At 44.0% G+C, this 19,499-nt stretch overlaps 1 pseudogene; it reads left to right on the top strand.

Moving 5' to 3' along the window:
* Window positions 1-15,814: 15,814 nt before the first annotated feature.
* Gcsh-ps1 (glycine cleavage system protein H, pseudogene 1) lies at window positions 15,815-19,084 on the top strand (annotated as a pseudogene).
* Window positions 19,085-19,499: the final 415 nt, after the last annotated feature.

Raw genomic sequence — 19,499 nt, 5'->3', positions numbered from 1 at the left:
AGCTCATGATCCTCCTGCCTCAGCTTCCAGAGTGCTGGGATTATAGATACATTTGCAACCACATCTAATCAAAGAATTTCCAAAAAACATGTAATATGTCATTCGAAAGAAATTTACCTCGACACTGAATAGTTCGGGTACTATTAAAAAAATAGCAAAAGGGAGTGTGTGTGATTTATGTTTTAAATTAAATTCATCTTGGGTCACCTGTTGTTTAGAACGCAACTCAACCTAACACGCCACTTTAATACTTTAAAAAATCCTTTGGACTCCTAGCAACCTGCAAAGCAAAACCCGGTCTTTCTACACAGTCATGCGTGTCTTATCTCGGCTCTGGATCCCTGTCTTCCTCCTATTTCTGCCTTCATGACAGATGCTCTCGCCCTTCCCCGCTGGGATCCATCTGCCAGGACTGCTCTTCAGTTCCTTCGCACTCATTTTTATTTTTTCCTCTTGTTTCACTGGCCATTGGCAAATGTCAAGTGTCCCCCACCTGATCTGTAACTGGATATGTTGTAGAGGATGACTTCGAGCCTCTGATTCCCCTTCCTTCAACCACTCAGTGTTGAGATTCTAGGCATGCACTCAACACCTGTTTATGTGTCAAGGGCTTCCTGTAGGCTGGGTGAGCAGGCCACCATCCAAGCTCCAGCTCAGCCCTGCCACCTAATTCTTATCTGATCAATTGATGTCGTCCAGAATCTTGAAATGTCTAGTCTTTAGCAGTTGTTTTCATGCTCAGCACATATGACTCAAGACAACCCTTGAATGACTGACGCTGTCTCTCAGATTCCTGGCTTCAGCTCTGTGAGTCTCAGCTACCTGGACCTCACCCTCCACATCCTCTTTTCTCAAAAAGTCCTTGTCATTGGGGATGGTAACTTTGTTTTTTTCTTTTCTTGAGACCTGCTTTCTTTATGTGGCCCTGGCTGTCCTGGAACTCACTCCACAGATGTGGCTGACTTCAAACTCCCAGAGATCTGCCTGCTTCTGCCTCTATGCGCTGGATTAAAGGCAGGAGTGACCATGCCTGGTTCCTGTGTGACAGAGCCATTGAGACTATCAGGGGGGTCAATACTGAAAGTGACTCAAGCTGAATGCAGTGATCCATACCTGCAATCCCAGTACTTGGAACACTGAGAATGTACTAGTGCTGCAAATTGGCCAGCTTCCTCAACACTTTCTCAAGCCTTTCTCACTAACAGTAATACCACACACATGTGAATAAAGGAAAGGAGTTTCTGAGAACCAGCATCAGGTTTAGGAAATAGCCTTGTGAGTTCAATCCTGTCAAACAGATCTGTTGTGGTCTGAAGGAAGATGGCTCCCTTATGCTCACAGGGAGGGCCATTATTAGGAGGTGTGGCCTCGTTGAAGGAAGTGTTTCACAGGAGGTAGGCTCTGAGGTATCACTCTTTGTTCCTGCTGCCTTTGGAGCCGGATGTAGAATTCTCAGCTATGTCTGCAGCACCATGTCTGCCTGCCTGCCACCATGTGTCCCACCAAGACTAGTCCACTAAATCTGTGAACCTGTATGCCATCCCCAATTCAGTGTTCTCCTTTATAAGAGTTGCCGTGGTCATGGTGTCTCTTCACAGCAGTAAAACCCTAGCTGATAGCCAGGAAGTATTGCACACCTTTAATCCCAGCACTCAGGAAGCAGAGAGAAGCAGTTGCATCTATGTGAGTTCAAGGCCAGCCTGGTCTACAGAATGAGTTCCAGGATAGTGTGGGCTACACAAAGAAACCATGCCTTGGGGAAACCAAGAAAAAACATCTAAAAGAAGATTGTTTCAGAAGTTTTGTTTTTATTATTTTATGTGTTTGGGTGCTTTGTCTGCATGAATGTTCATGTACCTCATACATTCAGTGTTCTAGGAGGCTACAAGAAGGCATCAGATCTCTTGGAACTGGAATTATAGACGGTTGTGGGCTGCCATGTGGGTTCTAGGAATTGAACCCAGGTCCTCTGGAGGACCAGTTACTGCTCTGCCACCTTTTTGCCCTCTCTCTACCCACAGAGCAGATTCAGAATTTGGTTCTAGCCTATCATGTATATCTTTCTGTTGTTAGTTTGCTTGACCTTCTTATGACAGGAGCTCCTGTAATCCAGGCTGGCCTCAAACTTGTTCACACTTGAACTTAGGAACCAACTTCCTCTACCACTGAGTGCTGGGATTTGCATATGTATGCTATTGGGCTCTTTATGGTGTGTTGGGCATTCCAACCCAGGGTTTTGTACACGCTAGCAAACATTCTACCAATTGATCCGTATCCTCAACTCACCCTCATGTATTGGAATGAGTATAGATACTTGGTTGGTTGTCTGTAGGTAGTGACAGTTTGGGTCCTAGGTAGGAATGGTAGTCTGGTCCTTCATGTGGAAAGTCATGATCCCACCAGCCATTTCAATCAAGGGAAAGAGAAGTGACATCCAAAGGAAGAAAATCTTTTTCTGTGGCAGGATCTTGTGCATCCTGGGATGACCTTGAACAAGCTATGTCTCAGAGGATGACCTCAAATTTCTGATCTTCTTGCTTCTACCTCCTAAATGCTGGGATTGTGGACATCTGTCAACATCTTTATGTGACGAGGGAGCTAAACTCAGGGTCTCCTTTACGCTGTGAAGCACTTTACCAATTGAACTGCATCCCCAGGCTAGTAAATCCTGGGTGTGCTTAGATTTAGTCTCACACAGACCAGCCACCTGCATGTCTGCTTTGGAAGCCACACTTTGTCAGAGTAAATGTTCTCAGTTAGTATCTCCACTCTCAAGAAATCCTACAGAAACTTCTGAGTCTTGAAGTTAGAGGGAGATCTCCCACCAGGACAACATTATGGATTTATGATTTTTAGCTTTTCTTACAGGGTCTATAAGTCCACTAAACAGATCAGCATTCATTGCTTCAAATGGGCCATGAGGAATGGTGGTATAGACAGTGAGCCCGGGTGGAAGATATAAAGGGTACGCAGTAAACTCCAGGACAGTCTATACAGTGAGATCATGACCAGATTCTATGTCTTGTCATCCAAAGTAAACTTTACTGGAAAAGAGAAAACTAATTTTATTCATTTAGTGGCTGTCAGCTAAATGATCTAAGAACAGCATGCTTTAAAAAAAAATACTAGGGCTGGAGAGATGGCTCAGCAGTTGGGAGCAGATTGTTCTTCCAGAGGTCCTGAGTTCAATTCCCAGCAAACCACATGGTGCCTCACAACCATCTAATGGGATCTGATGCCTCTGGTGTGTCTGAAAACAGCTATAGTGTACTCATATAAATTAAATAAATAATAGATCTTTAAGAAACACTAAAGAAAAATCCCACATTTACCTTTCTAAGGAAATAAAGTAATCACTGGCTTGCTCTCTCCTCCTATGTGAATTCTCAAGTGAACTTCAGCACCGAGGCAGTGACCAGGGAACTTAACTCAGAATTCTCAAGACTGCAGTTCACACAGGCATTTTGACTAGCATTCAGAGAACCCTTCTGAAATGCAGAACACCAATCCTGGCTTTGGGACCCGTTAGCATAGGGTAGCATAATAAAAGGAGCAAAACAAAGGCCTGTAGGAAGTGAATTTGCAACTCCCTGCAGGAAAGAAGTATTTTTTAAATGACACGATTTGTTTGCTATTAAATTTTATCCTGTGGGAGGTAAGACTTAGCGGATCTGGAATTTTTTGCCTTCATTCTTTAGATCTTGAGTTAACCCTTTATTTCACCGAACAGTGAAGTTTCTAGTTTTCAGGGTAGGTAGGTTTTTAAATTCAGTTTTGCGTTTAGATAAGGTGCACTTGTTTCGCATAAGGTCAGGGATTGGGCTGGCGGCTCAAAGCTGTTTTGAGCGCCTGGGCTCGTGGCTGCTGGGCCAGCACTTGGGAGGCTGAGGCTGGAAGAGTGTGAGTTTGAGGGAGACTTGGGCTCCACAACGCATTCAGGCCAAGATGTTGTCTCAAAAAGGAGACAGACAGACAGACAAAACAAAGCAGAACAACCCCCAAAGGCTGACTGGATAGATTTACCTTTAAAAATGCATTTTCTTTAAATTTTAAAAAGGACAGATTTTAAATAGTTTTTTTTTTAATTAGTAAATTTAAACTATCCTCCTGTGAAGTATTGCTTCTAGCTCTGATTTGTGTCATTCCATAATAAATCTAGACCCTTTCAGTGTTTAGGAAAAAAAAAACTTTCATGGTTCTTGAACATTCTAAGCTGTCACAGTGGTATCTCTAGGCTTCCTGAAGAGATCTTTATATGTTGTGATGTGTAGAACTGTGGGCTTAACCCTTTGCCATCCTGGAGGGTCTTTGTCTTTTTTTTTTTTTTTACATTTTTATTAAATTTATTCACTTTATGCCCCATTATCAGCTCCTCCTCACCTCCCAGTACCCCCTGCAGATTTCCCCCCACTCCTCCTTCCACTTCTTTGAGAAGGGGAAGCCCCTCTGTAGGTATCCCCCTCCCTTGTTATCCTCTCCCACTGAGGCCATACAAGGTGGCCCAGCCAAGGTAACTGAATCCACAGGCTGGCAGGACACAGATTCAGGGACAGCTCTGCTCCAGTTGTTGGGCGACCCGTTTGAAGACCAAGCTGTTCATCTGCTACCTATGTGCCCAGGGGCCTCGGGTCAGCCTTTATTCGATCTTTGGTCGGTTCAGTGTCTGGGAGGCCCTAAGGGTCCAGGTTAGTTGACTCTGTTGCTTTGCCTATGGAGTCCCGTTCTCTCTGGTCCCTCCATCCTTCCCCCAACTCTTCCACATGACTCCTGAAGCTCCGTTCAGTGTTTGGCCTGAATGAAAAGTTCTGCTTGTGGAGCACTGGGAGAGCAAGAGATTCACTTCCAGCCACAGCTTATGGCTTTTCCCATCCTGCGAGGGAAGGTGAGAGGGGAGGGAAATCTAAACCCTCAATAGATTCCATTCCCATTCCCAATTCTATCACCATCCCTGCACAAAAACACAAAACTCCCTTTTATGTTCTCGTTGAACAAGAAGTGGGCTTGTAAAATGCAGATTAGCTCTCAAAGGTACACAGAGAGATACAATGAGAAGATTGACCAAGGAAACATCAGGAAGGCTAATAAAAGATGCATCACAGTGCAGAGAGAATGCTTAATCAATCCCTCAAGTCCATTGATGAGATTCCTCACACCCCACACCCAGGAGCGCTTTGTCAAAGCAGTTCAGGCCAAATGAGAAACGCATGGCCAGTTGGTGCCCAGAAGTTTGGTGCTATTCATTGCTTGCCCTGCTTATTCTGAAAAACAAACAAACACAAAGTAAATTTTTTTGACAGTTTTAGGCAGGGTTGTCATTTAAGGGGTGAAAATAAGAAAAGCTAAAATGTAGGCTCTTGGAGTAAGCCTCTCTGAGTAGCCAGAAAGGGACAGGCATGAGAGAATACATGGAACCCTCATTTGCATGTCAGGCTGAATAGTGCAGTTAGCTGCATTGCAACCTCTAGCTCACTCTGGCCATCCTAATAAGGGTATAGCTATATATATGGCTTACAGAATATGCAGTTCTAAGTTTGTGAGAAGAAAATAATATAAGCCTGGCCATGTGTGGACAATGCGCTCTAAGTAAATATTACAGTTGCCAAAGGAGCAAAGGGAAATGTGACTTCCCAACTTAAGATTTCTATGTGGATTCCCAGATGTTTAAACGACAGGCTAAAACTTCCTCAGCCCTGCCTCCCTCTCATGAAGTCATAAGATTTCCCTTCCCTGCATAATGTAGGACCAAGATGTTTTTAGTAAAAAAAACTCATGGTTTTTCCTGCTTGTCACTTGGACTGCAAGTCAAAGTGTTTTCTGTAGACCGAAGCCAATGTGGATTTAAAAAAAAAAAAAAAAGAAAAAAGAAAAAAGCCCCTGCAGATAATAGGAATTTGTAACTTGGCTTACATTGATTTGGGGGAGAACAAAGATGGTGCATCTTTGTCTAGAGAGATGGCTCAGTGGTTAAGAGCACTGGCTGCTCTTCCAGAGGTCCTGAGTTCAATTCCCAGCAGCAACATTGTGACTCACAACTCTATAATATGATCTGGCATGGAGGTATACATGCAGATAGAGCACTCTTAATAAATAAATAAATCCTAAAGACAAAACAAAACATGGTGCCTCTAAAATGGTTGTTAGAGATCATCTTGGCAGAGCTGAAACACAGGCTAATAATCATTTTAATCTTGTACTTGCCGTTTAGACTTTTCTCTCTGTTCTGCTTTGTGGATCCCATGCCAGGATTCTTCAAAACACTGAGTGACCTCTGCCCAACTGTAGGCTGACAGCTAGGCACATAGGTTACCCAAGGAATACTTAAAGGGCTTGGGGATATAGTTTTCTGGCGGAGTCACCACAAGTCGCATTCCTGTCTTGTATAATTAGAGCAAGATGGTTATTTGGTCCATCAACCCCAGCATGGACCGTAGTTCGATCGGGGGAGGTCCAGTGGATGTTGAAATAAAGGTAATTCTTGCTCAGTCAAAAACTTGCTTTCCCTCCCATGTATAAAAATTGCCTGATGTCAAAAATGACTGCAAGGCAAGGAGCAAAACCAATCTGTTCTCACGACTTCGTTTTCTGGGCCTGGTAAGGTGGTATGCACTTTTAATGTGGCACTGAGAAGGCAGAAAGACTTAGCTTTCTATCATAGGCTTATGACAGTTGTTGGTAAGTGTGGAACCACACACATTCCAGGCATGCCTTCAGCGATTTAGGGCCAACGACCACACTGTCACCACGATCACATATTGGCCCTATGCGAGTGCGCCATACCCTTTATAAAGCCCAAGCCTCCATGCCCTGTGCCTCTTTCTGTCCCTGCTCCGAGGCAGCCTTTTGTATCTACCCAGTCCCCCAGGAAATCTGCGTTGCCTGGCGTGATTTTGTGCATTCCTCGTCCCTCCAACACAGCAGTGATGCCTCCTGAGTGACGTAAATGCAATTCTTGTTAGAACCAGCTACATCTGCCTCCATGATTTAAAAGATGTATTTTAATTATGTGTATATCATGTGAGTGCAGGTAATGGAAAATATCTCAAGTCTGGGATCCCCTGGACCTGGAATTTTATAGGCTGTTATTAGCTGCTCGGACGGATGCTGGGTGTGCAACTGTCTGTTCTTATCAACCGAACCATCTCAATAGTTCCATTAAAGATTTGTTTGTTTGTTTATTTATTCATTCACTTACTTATAGAACTAAGGATTGAACCTTGGGCCTCACATATGCTGGGTAAACAGTCTACCTCTCGGCCATATCCCTAGCGCTTTTTTTCTGGCTAAGGTAGATTACAGGCGCTCTTTTATCTTCTTTTTCTTTTTTGTTTTTCCTTTTTTCTTTCTTTTTCATTCTTCCCAAACTCTCTGGGTAAATTTCCCTTGACAGCATTCCGGCTGTGAGACTACTGCAGTGATTTTCGGCTGAGAGGCGTTCAGAGGCCAACCATCTTGCTCTTACTGTCTAGAAGACACTGAGTAAGATGAAAAGAGATTTTTAAAGATGAAGAGCACCGAGGAGAAAGCAGGAAAGCAACCCAAAGTAAACAGAACTGTGGTCATGTCCTGTGAGGCTGAGTGATCAGAGCTTCAATAAAACCGCGTTCCAATGGTTTGCAAAGTAGTTACAGAGGCGCATTGCTCCCTTCTCTTCCTGTCACGTGACATGCAATTTGGCCATTGAAAGGCACCTTAGCTTGTTAAATAATACTCCCGGGGTCCAGCCCAGTCCTGCCAGTTAAATACGTTAAATGTGACTAAGACTGGTATTGCACCTAGGCTTGTTAGCTGCAGGCTTCGCTTACACAATGCTTTGACATGCTTCTCTCTCTCCCAGTTTTAGAAGTACAATCTCTTTGTTGCTCTGACTGTATGGGAAAGAGGAAAGGGGCTTGTTTTGTTTGCATCTGTACGATCCTCAGAAATCCCTTTGTTTATCTACGATGCACACAGACAGCTGATGACATAAATGGAAGAAAGTCTGTTTAACAGTGGAATGAAGGAATAGTTCTGAAGAAGAAAAAAATCATAAATTAGAACGTACGCAGTCCGATCAAATTGTATTCATTTATTTATTTTTAAATAAAAATGGTGAATTTAAATAACAAAACCATCGGTGAGACTCAATTTGCCTAGACGCTACAGGGTATCAAGACAGTTCTTGCGAGGGAACCGATGACGTGACCATTTACACATCTTTCTTTGTGTGCCTGTCGCTGTACTCTGGATATCTGTATCATGGGATTTAAACTTTAAGACCATATCAGGGATACCTGTGAGTTGAGGTCTCTGTGCTTTCTTGGAAGGAAGAAGCAAAGATAGGTCTGTGGTCTTAAAGACAGCGGCAGAGTTGGTGTGGACTCAAGATTCTTAACTGCACACCGCCCTGCTGACCACGTTGATGAGGAAAGACTGTGAATGGCTTCAAGTCAGATCTTACCACTCTTTCAGATTCCCATGTCTCATGAAGGAAGAAGAAGCGTGATTTTCAGACTTCTTGAATTTTGGGATTGTGATAATAGCTGAAAACATAAATGTTGCTGTTGAAGTACAATATTAGAAAGAGAGGCTTGAGACTGGTCACAGTCTGTGTTTTATTGCTTTGTTTTGGCAGGGTTGGGGGCTGACCTTTGGAGTCTAGCCTCAACCTGAGTTAACATTCTAGAAAAGGATGCTTTCCCAGACAGAAAAGCAATCGTTGGGGTTCCCCCAAACAGCACATTGGGAAATGGCCACTTTCATAACAAGTATTTTAAAGATTGAGAGGGGTGGGGGGAGAAAGAGAGAGAGAGAGAGAGAGAGAGAGAGAGAGAGAAAACGAGGGAGAGGGAGGGGGAAAGAGAGAGAGAGAGGGAGGGAAGGTGTGAGAGAAACAGAGAGGGGGGAGAGAGAGAGGGAGGGAGGGAGGGAGGGAGGAAGGAGAGAGAAAGGGTCTGAGAGAGACTGAGAAAGAGGGCTAGAGAGATGGCTCAGTGGTTAGTAGCACTGACTGCTTTTCCAGAGGTCCTGAGTTCAATTCCCAGGAACCACATGGTGACTCACAACCATCTGTGATGGTATCTAATGCCCTCTACTGATGAGTCTGAAGACACAGTGTACTCAAATATATAAAATAAATAAATACATAAATAAATAAATTCGTCTTTTTTAAAAAGAGTGAGAAAAGACTGGTTTATTTTATTGATGTGTGTGGGCATTTTGCTTGCGTGTCTATCTGTGCTTCGCTGTCATTGCCTATGCTCATGAGCATCTCTCAGGTCCCCTGGACTGGAGCTGTAGATTGTTGGGAGTCACCATGTGGCGCTGGGCATGGCACCCAGGGCCTCTGCAAGAACAAGAGCTCGTAGCCAAAGATTACGAAGAGGATTTATTTTGTATTTATGTGCAGGTGTGTTTCTATGTGGGTGTCCATGTGTGCAAATAAAGATGCCCAGGGGAAGGTGAGAGGATACCAGAGGCCTGGGGCTGGAGTTTGTAACATGTTTGTACACTGCCTGACATGGCTGCTGGGAACTATATTTGGGTTTTGGGCTCTTAAGCATGAAAGCATCTCTCTAGTCTCTATAAGTATTGTATACCTTAAAATCAACCAGTCTTCCTCCTTCCTACCTTCCCTCCCTCCTTCCTTTCTTGTTTCTTTCTGACACAAGGTCTCATGTAGCCCCAGCTAGCCCCAAACTTGCTATGTAGCTGAGGATAACCTTGAACTTTTGGTCCTTTTACCTCTAACTTTCAGTGTCACGCTTCCAGATTGACGTCACCTTGCCTTGTTTTTATGTGTCACTGGGGATCAACCCAGGGGTTTGTGCAAGCCAGGTTAGCACTCTCCCAGCTGAGTTACACCCCTAGAATATTTTATATCTCTAGATTGTGATGCAGCCTCTGCTAAGACATTAGGTCCCTAGAAGTATTAGAGTCATTCTTGTTTTTCTTTGTCTCCATGGGGCCCTGGAAGGTCTTCTGGATAATCAACAAATAATCTATCTTCATGACCCAATTTTCATATCAGCTTTACCTCTACTCTGGACTGAGTTCTTCTTTTCAAAATTTTAAACCTAATCTTGGGAGAAATGTTTCAGCTACTCTTACCCTTTTACTTACTTCCGTAAGATTTGGTGCATCATAATATATCACCTCCCGCAAACCAAACTCTAATAGGTGGATTCAGAGATGAACTGAGAGGCCCAGCAACTTGTGAAGGTTTCCTGACAATGCAAATAGTGTTAATAGTGCTATGAGTTGGTGAGATATCCCAGGAGCTAAAGGTGCTCACTACCACCCTGAGGACCCTAGTGTGAGCTTTGAGACTTATATAGTAGAAGAAGGAAACTGTATCCCCGCAAACAGACATAGCTTAAGCACTTGCATTCACATATACATGCACACACATGCACACACACACACACATACACACAGACACACACACACATACACACAGACACACACATACACACAGACACATACACACACATACACACAGACACACAGACACAGACACACACACATACACACAGACACACATACACACATACACACACATACACACTTACACGTACACACACAGACACACACATATACACACATACATACACACACATACACACAGAGACACACACACAAGAGCCAATAAAAAACAAACAAACAAAAAACACTGTTAGATGTCATGTGGGAATTGTTGCTGTGATGGGTTCAAACATGATTCATGCCTTCTGTGAGCTTAAAGCATAGTGCACAGAGTGCCGTATGCAGTAGTATTTCACTTTTACCACGGGGCAGAATATTGAGCCCAGAACTCTGTTAGTCTGTCAGTGTACAACGGAAGTAATGAGTTAGGATATCGTGGAAGCTATGACATTTGCCGACTCCATTTTCTGAAATTACTAGTATGTATTGAGTTATTGAATAAGTGAAAACAAGATTTCCCTGTTATAATCACCATCTTTCTTTGTAAAACTCGAGATATACAAATCTATAAAACAAGATTCTGTTGTTGTAAAAATATAAAAATAATAAAAGTGTCAGTTGTCTTTTATCCCGCTAGGTCCAGCACCACGGTGCCCCAAGATATCTGCTAGATATCTTGGCAGAAACACATCCCAACTCCGAGGCAGCCCAGTGTCTCTTGCTGCCACACACTTTCCTACACTCAAACCGTCACATAAAAGAACACACAACACAATAACCTTTGACCCGAATGGTAAGATATAATTGTCCACTTAAACATACGAAGCCTGGTACCATATTAGGAACATTAATAACCTGTAATACACAGGAGCAGAATCTTTTTTTTTTTTTTTTTTGGTTCTTTTTTTCGGAGCTGGGGACTGAACCCAGGGCCTTGTGCTTCCTAAGCAAGCACTCTACCACTGAGCTAAATCCCCAACCCCTCAGGAGCAGAATCTTAACATCACCTGTCATGGCTTCTCACCCTGTCTCCATCTCTCCCTCTCTCCTCTAGTCTCCTCCTCTTCCTTCAAACTTCTCTCCCACCCACCTTCCTTCTCTTCCAATGACAGGCCTCCTTCTATCCTGTACTTGCTCCTCGCATGTATTTTATAAATTCAATGGGGAGAAGGTTCTGGTGAAGTCACCTGATTCCCGAGTATGTGACTAGGCAGCTGTCCTTGGGGCAGTGGAATTAGCATCAGAATACAGATAACTTCAGGGCAAACCACAAGATTCATTTTTATTTTTATTTTAAGATGTGTATATTCCACTATGCTACCCCTTGTGGTTTTGAATTTGTAGTCCTCCTGCTAGAGATCCTGGCTTTGGAAATAAAATGTTATCTATCTATCTATCTATCTATCTATCTATCTATCTATCTATCTATCTATCTATCTAGTACTGGGGATTGAATCCAGGATCTTGTACAAGATTTTTTTTTTATGTAATAAACCATAAACCAAACTAGGAAATACTCTGGAAATTGTTTTCCAGATTAAATTATATGTTTGTATATATTTTTGCTTTATTAATATACCAGAGTTTTAGCTGGATGTGGTAGTGCACGCCTTCATTCCCAGCATTCTGAAGGCAGGACTATCTTTGAGTTTCTTTTACTACAGAAGGATTTCCAGGATAACCAGGGCTACACAGAGAAACCCTTTCTGGAAGAACAAACAAATAACAGAATGGCTTACATTTTTTTTATTCAAACCACTAAACATCTAAGTAAAATGTAAAGTTCAATGTTTTAGACTTTTCTTCATCATAATTGTCTGAAATACTTAGTCTGAAGCTTTCCTCCACTGAGCTAAAGTTTACTAATCTTTGGTCTTTGTGTGTGGGTATGTACATTTGTGTGTGGTGTGTGTGTGTGTGTGTGTGTGTGTGTGTGTGTGTGCACACATGTGTACATGTGTATGTGAAGGCACATGTGTGGCGGTCTCATGGCAATCGTGGATATTCCTTCTCACTTTCTATCTTTTTGAGGCAGGGTATCTGCTGGTTTTCCTCTCCCAAGGCCAGGCTAGATATTACTTAGCTCTGGCTGGCCCAGAATTCAATAATGTAGATCACAATGCTCTTCAGCCTGTGGCCATTCTCCAGTTTCTGTCTCCAGAGTTCTGTAATTAGAGTCTGAGCTCTCACACCTGGTTAGACTCACTTTCAAAAGAGTAAAAAAGAACACTACTGTTTTCTTTGATAAACCTCCAAAGTCTAGAATTTAAAAAGAAATCACTGGAATTGGAAAGAAAGACTTTTCTCAGTGAGCTTTGAAAGGAGGGTAACCCAGTACCACTTGAGTGGCATCTCCTGGTACAGGCACTATTCACACTGGAGCATCTTCACGGCCCATACATCTTATATCAAAGTCAGAGGAGGTGTTTCTAGATCCAGAAGACCCTGCTTTCCAATGTTCAATATCATCATACTTACCATGATTTAAAAGAGGAAATAAATCATGACAGTTATTCCATCAGCAAAACAAAATGAAGGTGAACATTTTGCTATAGAGTTCATTATTTGATACGATCCTTTGACACCAAAGCACTCCTCAGAAACTCTCAATTAATACGTACACCGAGTGACTTTTGGTCTCCGTAGCCTCTGTATACTGTCTCTGTCCAATCACTTAGATGTCTTTTGACCTACATTCTCAGACCTCCTGCCGCTTCCCTTAGGGACACTGAAACAATGGTGAGAGTTTATCTGGCCGTCCTCCCTGTGACCACCATTAACCAACAGAGGCGAGTAAACACTGATAAGACATCAGAGGGCCTTCTGCAACGCTTTAGCTCTTGGAAAAGCTTCAGGCCCTCATTCTTCAGGAAGAGAGAAAAAAGATCTCCCCTGCCCCCATCTCTGTTCTGCTCCCTACCCAGTAGCACGCCAGATCATCAAAGCTCAGGTTAATGGTGGTCTTGGTTTCTTCAGATAATTCAAGGTCTGTTTCCTCTTTGGGAGCCATTTAACTACTCATGCAGGATGGTCTCATAAGGTGAGGTTCAGATAAGTCCCCCCCACACTTGGGGGCCATCAAGGCTTTCATTATGGCACATGGGTGACAGACTCCTCCCACTCAGCTGCTCGCTTTGTCTGCCTTCATGCTTCTGTTTCCTTTGATCATAAAGAGGTTCATGGGAACCGCAGGTTAGAGAGAGCCTGCCCATGAGCTTCGGCTTTGCTCTCCTCCAAAGTAGGTCTCACCTCACGCTTTCAGAAGCAGAACCAAATACAGGATTGTTGAGTACATTTGGGCTTCAAATGCGCTTCATGGAGAGCATCTGCGAAGTGGCAGAAGTAAGGGCCACCCTGGGCCTGGAGACACAGACCTGTGAGCTCAGTTCTTGGGGATTGAGATCCAAGGAGCAGGAGGAGTTCAAGGCTGCTCTCAGTTACATAGGAGTTCTAGGCCAGCTGGGGTCGGATGAGATTATATGAGAGAGAAGCGGGGAGGGGAGGGGAAGAAAAGTGAAGACAGACTTGTCAGCTGGAGTTCTTATCAGCAGGGGATGGTGGAGTGGTAGAGTAGATATGGAGGACACGGCCCTAGGTTCAAACCACAGGACTGCAGAAAATCACCCCAAATCTACTAGAGTTGTATTAAAAACATAGAGCGTCGGAGTCTATGGAAAAGAGCTCCAAATGAATCAGTGCTGGGTGTGAGCCCACACTTACAATCCCAGTACTTGGAGGCTGACAGGAGAGTCAGTATGTGTTCTAGGCTGGTCTGAGTTAAACAGTAAGTTCAAAGCCATCCAGGACTACATGGTGAAAGCTGGTCCTCCACACCAAAACAAGAACTAAACAAAACAATTTAAAGAAAGAAAAAAGAAACCAGGCTTGTTGAGGTAGCTCTTCAGGTAGAAGTACTTGCCCAGATGCCTAATGGATTGAGTTAGGTCCCTGGAAAGATAACCTCTGACCTCCATGCATGTATTAGGGCATGTACCCATGCTCTCTAGGAATACAGCCCAGAAGAGAACTTGTAATACTAGAGGGATAGTAGTTGCTCTGTATTGATTAAATGTTTATGTTTTGTAACATACACATAACACAGACACACATACCCCATACAAATATGAAAATGTGAAAAAAAAATTAAATAGCTGAGTCACCCAAGTAGACAAGAACATTTCGGGCATAAGAAAGCATGAGCCAGACGTACAGCAGCCTACCTCAGCCTTCCCACCTTTTCCTTGAATGCCTGTGTGCACACATGCTTGTGTAAATAGTGCGTGCATGTGGAGCCAAAGGACAACCTTGGTTATTTTCTTTGGAAATGCTGTGCACCTCTTTTGGCCTGGTGCACCCTGATTGGAGTAGCCTGGCTGGCCAGCAATGCCACAGGATCTTCCTGTCTCCATCCGACCAGCACTAAGATTGCCAGTGTGGCCACTGGAGCAGACCTTGGCCCGTGTGCTGAGGATGGAACCTAGGTCCCGTGCCGGAACTACAGTGCTCTACTGACCGAGCTATTTCCCAGGGCCTTAGTGTTTGCAGAGTTCATGTTAAGAAACTGTAATCAGGTCTGGAGAGATGGCTCGCAGTTAACAGCACTTACTGATCTCGGTGAGAGGAGCTGGGCTCAGCTCATAGCACTTGTATGGTAGTTCACAATCTTGTACAACTACAGTTACAGGGAGTTCTCACATACCCCTTCTGTCTCAGGGTTTTACTGCTGTAAAGAGACACCATGACCAAGGCAACTCTTAGAAGGGCAAAGTTTAACGGGGGCTGGCTTCCAGGTTCCAAGGTTCAGTCCATTATCATCAAGGTGGGAGTATGGCAGCATCCAGGCAGGCATGGTGCAGGAGGAGCTGAGAGTTCTACATCTTCATAGAAAGACTGCTAGAAGAGTATTGACTTCCGGGCAGCTAGGATGAGGGTTTTAAAGCCCACACTCGCATTGACGCACCTACTCCAACAGGGCCACTCCTCCAAATAGTGACATTCCCTGGGCCAAGAATATTCATATTCAAACTATGACACCTTCTAACTTCCATGGGCATCCTACTATACATGTAGGGAAACACACACACACACACACACACACACACACACACACACACACACACACCCCTAAAGCAAAACAAACACATGTGCAATTGTGTTATGAAACAAACAATTAAATAATACAGAGCAACCACTCTCCCTCTAGTATTATAAAATTATAAATTCTCTTCTGGGCTGTATTCTTAGCTGTCCTCCAGAGTATTACAGGACAGGCCTGGTGCTGTGTAAGGGATTTGAAGGTCAGTGTGGCCAAGCCTGGGAAGAGGAGCCCAGCCTGAGATGTGTGTGGCAATCTCTTAGGTATCAGATTTTTTTCAGGGTCTTGTTGGTGACTTTCAGGGATTCTAACTTGACCATGGAGGCAGAAAGGTACCTGGTAGGATATGGAGTATAGGAGGGGTAGATGGGGTGAGGAAGTTAGGTGTTTACTGAGCGGATGAAAAAGAGAAAGATTTACTTTTGTTTTAGATGTTTGACTGTCTTGCCTGATTCTGTGTCCGTGCCTGATGACTGCCAAGGACAGAAAAGGACCAGGAATCCCTGGGGACCTGAATTACAGATGGCTGTGAACCACCATGTGAATGTTAAGGACTGAATTCTCTGAAAGAAACAAGTGCTCTGAACCTCTGAGCCGGTTCTCTAGACCCAGGAGCAGACGTTTTGAAAAGGTCACTCGGGTTCCATGGCAACCAGCAAAGGGAAGAGAGCTGGTGTGGACATGTGGACCACAGAGGGGAGGCTCCTCAGCTGTCTTCATGAGAGATGGCCCTCTATTACTCTACCAGTGAGGGGTCAACTTCAGAGACCAGAAGTACAAAAGGCTAGACAGAGGCGAATAGTAGAAAAAGGCTAAGCAGAAGGCATTACTAAGAAAGAAGGACCAGAACTGCAAAAAACACGAGACTGTGACTTTTGGACATGCTAACATTGATGAGACTGTGATAGACCATGGAACTTTTGAAGTTGAACTCAGTGTGTTTTGCATTATGCTATGTTTAGGCATGGTCCCATAGACTTGTGTTTGAACAAGCCCATGGGAGCGAGGGAGTGGAATGTGTTGGTTTGAATATGCTTGACCGAGGGAGTGGCAGTATTAGGTGTGGCATTGTTGGAGTAGGTTTGGCCTTGTTGGAAGAAGTGTGTTAGGGGTGGGCTTCGAGACCTTCTCCTAGCCATGTGGGAGTCAGTCATCTCGCTGCCTTCAGGTGAAGATGTAGAACTCAGCTCCTCCTGCACCATGCCTGCCTGGATGCTGCCATCCTCCCATCTAGATGACAATGGATGAACCTCTGCACCTGTAAGCCTATTAAATGTTGTCCTTTATAAGAGCTGCCTTGTTCATGGTGTCTCTTTATGCCGAGATGGAAACCCTCACTAAGACAGATGATGACAGAAGAGGCAAGAAAAGTGGATGGATTAGGTCTCTAAAACTCTTTGCATCTTAAAAAGTATGTGAAAAGATAAAGGAATGGAGGAAGGCTAAATATAAGGAGAGATCATGGCTTATTTTGGTGTGTGGAATGAAGCCAGTTTTCCTGGTATAGTTTTGTTTTTTGAGACAGATCTCCCTATACGGCTCCAGCTGTCCTGGAACTCACAATGTAGACTAGGCTGGCCTCAAACTCACAGAGATCTACCTGTGGTGGTTTGAGTATGCTTAACCCAAGGAGTAGCAAGCACTATTTGGTGATGTGACCTTATTGGAGTAGGTGTGACCTTGTTGGAGTAGGTGTGACCTTGTTGAAGTGGGGGTGTCACTGTGGGCTTGAGCTTTAAGACCTTCATCCTAGCTGCCTAGAAGCCAGTCTTCTTCTAGTGGCCTTCAGATGAAGAGGTAGAACTCTCAGCTCCTACTGCACCATGCCTGCCTGGACTCTGCCATGTTCCTACCTTGATCATAATGGACTGAACCCCTAAACCTGTAAGCCAGCCCCAATGAAATGTTCTTATAAGAGTTGCCTTGGTCATGGTGCCTGTTCACAGCAGTAAAACCCTAACTATGATACTGCCTCTGCTTCCTGAGTGCTGGGATTAAAGGTAGGAGTCATCTTCCCTTGCTGTTGCTTGATTTTTAATATGACCCTTATAATCTATAGTGTTGAAGGGACAAAATATAATTCATTTTAGGAAAACTGGAAAAAGTAGAAAAAATATTCTTTTCCTTTTTTGGTGTTTTGAGACGGGGTTTCTCTGTGTTTCACTGTCCTGAAATTTGCTCTGAGGGATCGGGCTGACCTTGAACTCACAGAGCTCTGCCTGCCTCTGCTTCTTGAGTTATGGTACTACAGGTGTGAGCCATCGCTACCCAACTCAAAACATAGAAAATATTAACTGATCTTTGTGTTGGCTGTGTGTCAAATTGATACAAGCTGGAGTTACTGCAGAGAAAGAAGCCTCCCTTGAGGAAATGCCTCCATGAGATCCAGCTATAAGACATTTTCTCAATTAGTGATCAAGTGGGGAGAGCCCAGCCCATTGTGGGTCATGCCATTCCCTGGGCAGGTTGTCCTGGGTTCTTTAAGAAAGCTGAGCAAACCAGGGGAAGCAAGCCAGTGAGTAACATCTCTTCATGGCCTCTGCTTCAGCTCCTGCTTCCTGATTTGCTTGAGCCCTGACTTCTTTTGGTGATGAACAGCAATGTGGAAGTGTAAGCTGAATAAACCCTTTCCTCCCCAACTTGCTTCTTGGTCATGATGTTTTGTGCAGGAATATAAACCCTGACTAAGACACTTTTTTTTATATGCAACAAAATATATCAAGAAATTAGGATTAATTAATTCAGGTGTTTTCAATATTGATTTAAACTTCCTTGTTGTTGTAAAAATATAAAAAATAAAAAAGTATGGCTGTCTTTTACCTCAGTAGGTCTGGCACTGCAGTGCCCGAAGGTATCTGCTAGATATCTTGGCGGAAACACATCTCAACTCCGTGGCGGCAGCCCAGTGTCTCCAGCCACCGCACACTTTCCTACACTCAAACTGTCACATAAAAGAACACACAACGACCTTGAATCAAGTCGCTGCGAGTGGTAAGGAGCGAGCGGGCTGTGGCCTGCAGCCTGCGCACCGCTCTGGCCTCCTGCCCGCCAAGGCCCTGGGCACCTAGCGCTGCCGCTGTCTGCTTGCTGCGCACCGGATCTGCTTTGCTCTCGGTGGGTAAATTCACAGAGAAGCACGAATGGGTAACAGCAAAGGATGGTATTGGAACAGTGGGAATCAGCAACTTTGCAAAGGAAGCTTTGGGAGATGTTGTTTACTGCAGTCTGCCTGAAGTTGGGACAAAACTGAAAAAACAAGAGGAGTTTGGTGCTTTGGAAAGCGTGAAGGCTGCCAGTGAACTCTACTCTCCTCTGTCAGGAGAGGTAACTGAAGTCAATGAAGCACTTGCCGAAAACCGAGGGCTCGTCAACAAATCATGTTACGAAGACGGTTGGCTGATCAAGATGACACTGAGAACCCTTCTGAGCTGGATGAATTAATGAGTGAAGAAGCGTATGAGAAATATGTGAAGTCCATTGAGGAGTGACCATGGCTTCCACATAGAACTGGGACGTGCCCTGTTCTAGCATGCTTGTCTTAAACTAGTGGAGAATAGAGGACTTGACATAACTTAGCAATAGTGAAGGAAAGGAACTCTTCTTGACAGTGCTACTTAAGGCCCACCCCCAGCTTCCTAATGGATGCAGATAAACACAGTGTACAGATTTTTGATAATCACCGTAATAAGTATTTAGACTAGGGGTTAAGCTCTGGTGAATTCTTAAGATCATCTGTGGTGAAAAGTAGTTATGAAGCTGGGTTTGGTGACAGACCACTATGGAATCCCAGCACTCAACAGGCAGATGTTAGTTCAAGGTTGGTCTACATAGCAAGTTCCAGACCAGCCACAGTTACAAGGTGGGACGCTACCTACTGGTTATGGGAATTTCATAATTCAGGATAACAGTGGTGTATCTTACGTACTTTTGTGACTTGCCCATATCCACCACTGGATATGGTTAGAGACTTCGTGTCTTCTCATTGGAAATGCTGGGCCTGCGG

The sequence above is a fragment of the Rattus norvegicus genome, chromosome 16 (genome assembly GCF_021556685.1).
Source record: "Rattus norvegicus strain SHRSP/BbbUtx chromosome 16, alternate assembly SHRSP_T2T, whole genome shotgun sequence".
Lineage (NCBI taxonomy): Eukaryota > Metazoa > Chordata > Mammalia > Rodentia > Muridae > Rattus > Rattus norvegicus.
The sequence above is the reverse complement of the archived record's forward strand: the minus strand, read 5'-3'. Positions and strand labels throughout refer to the sequence as shown.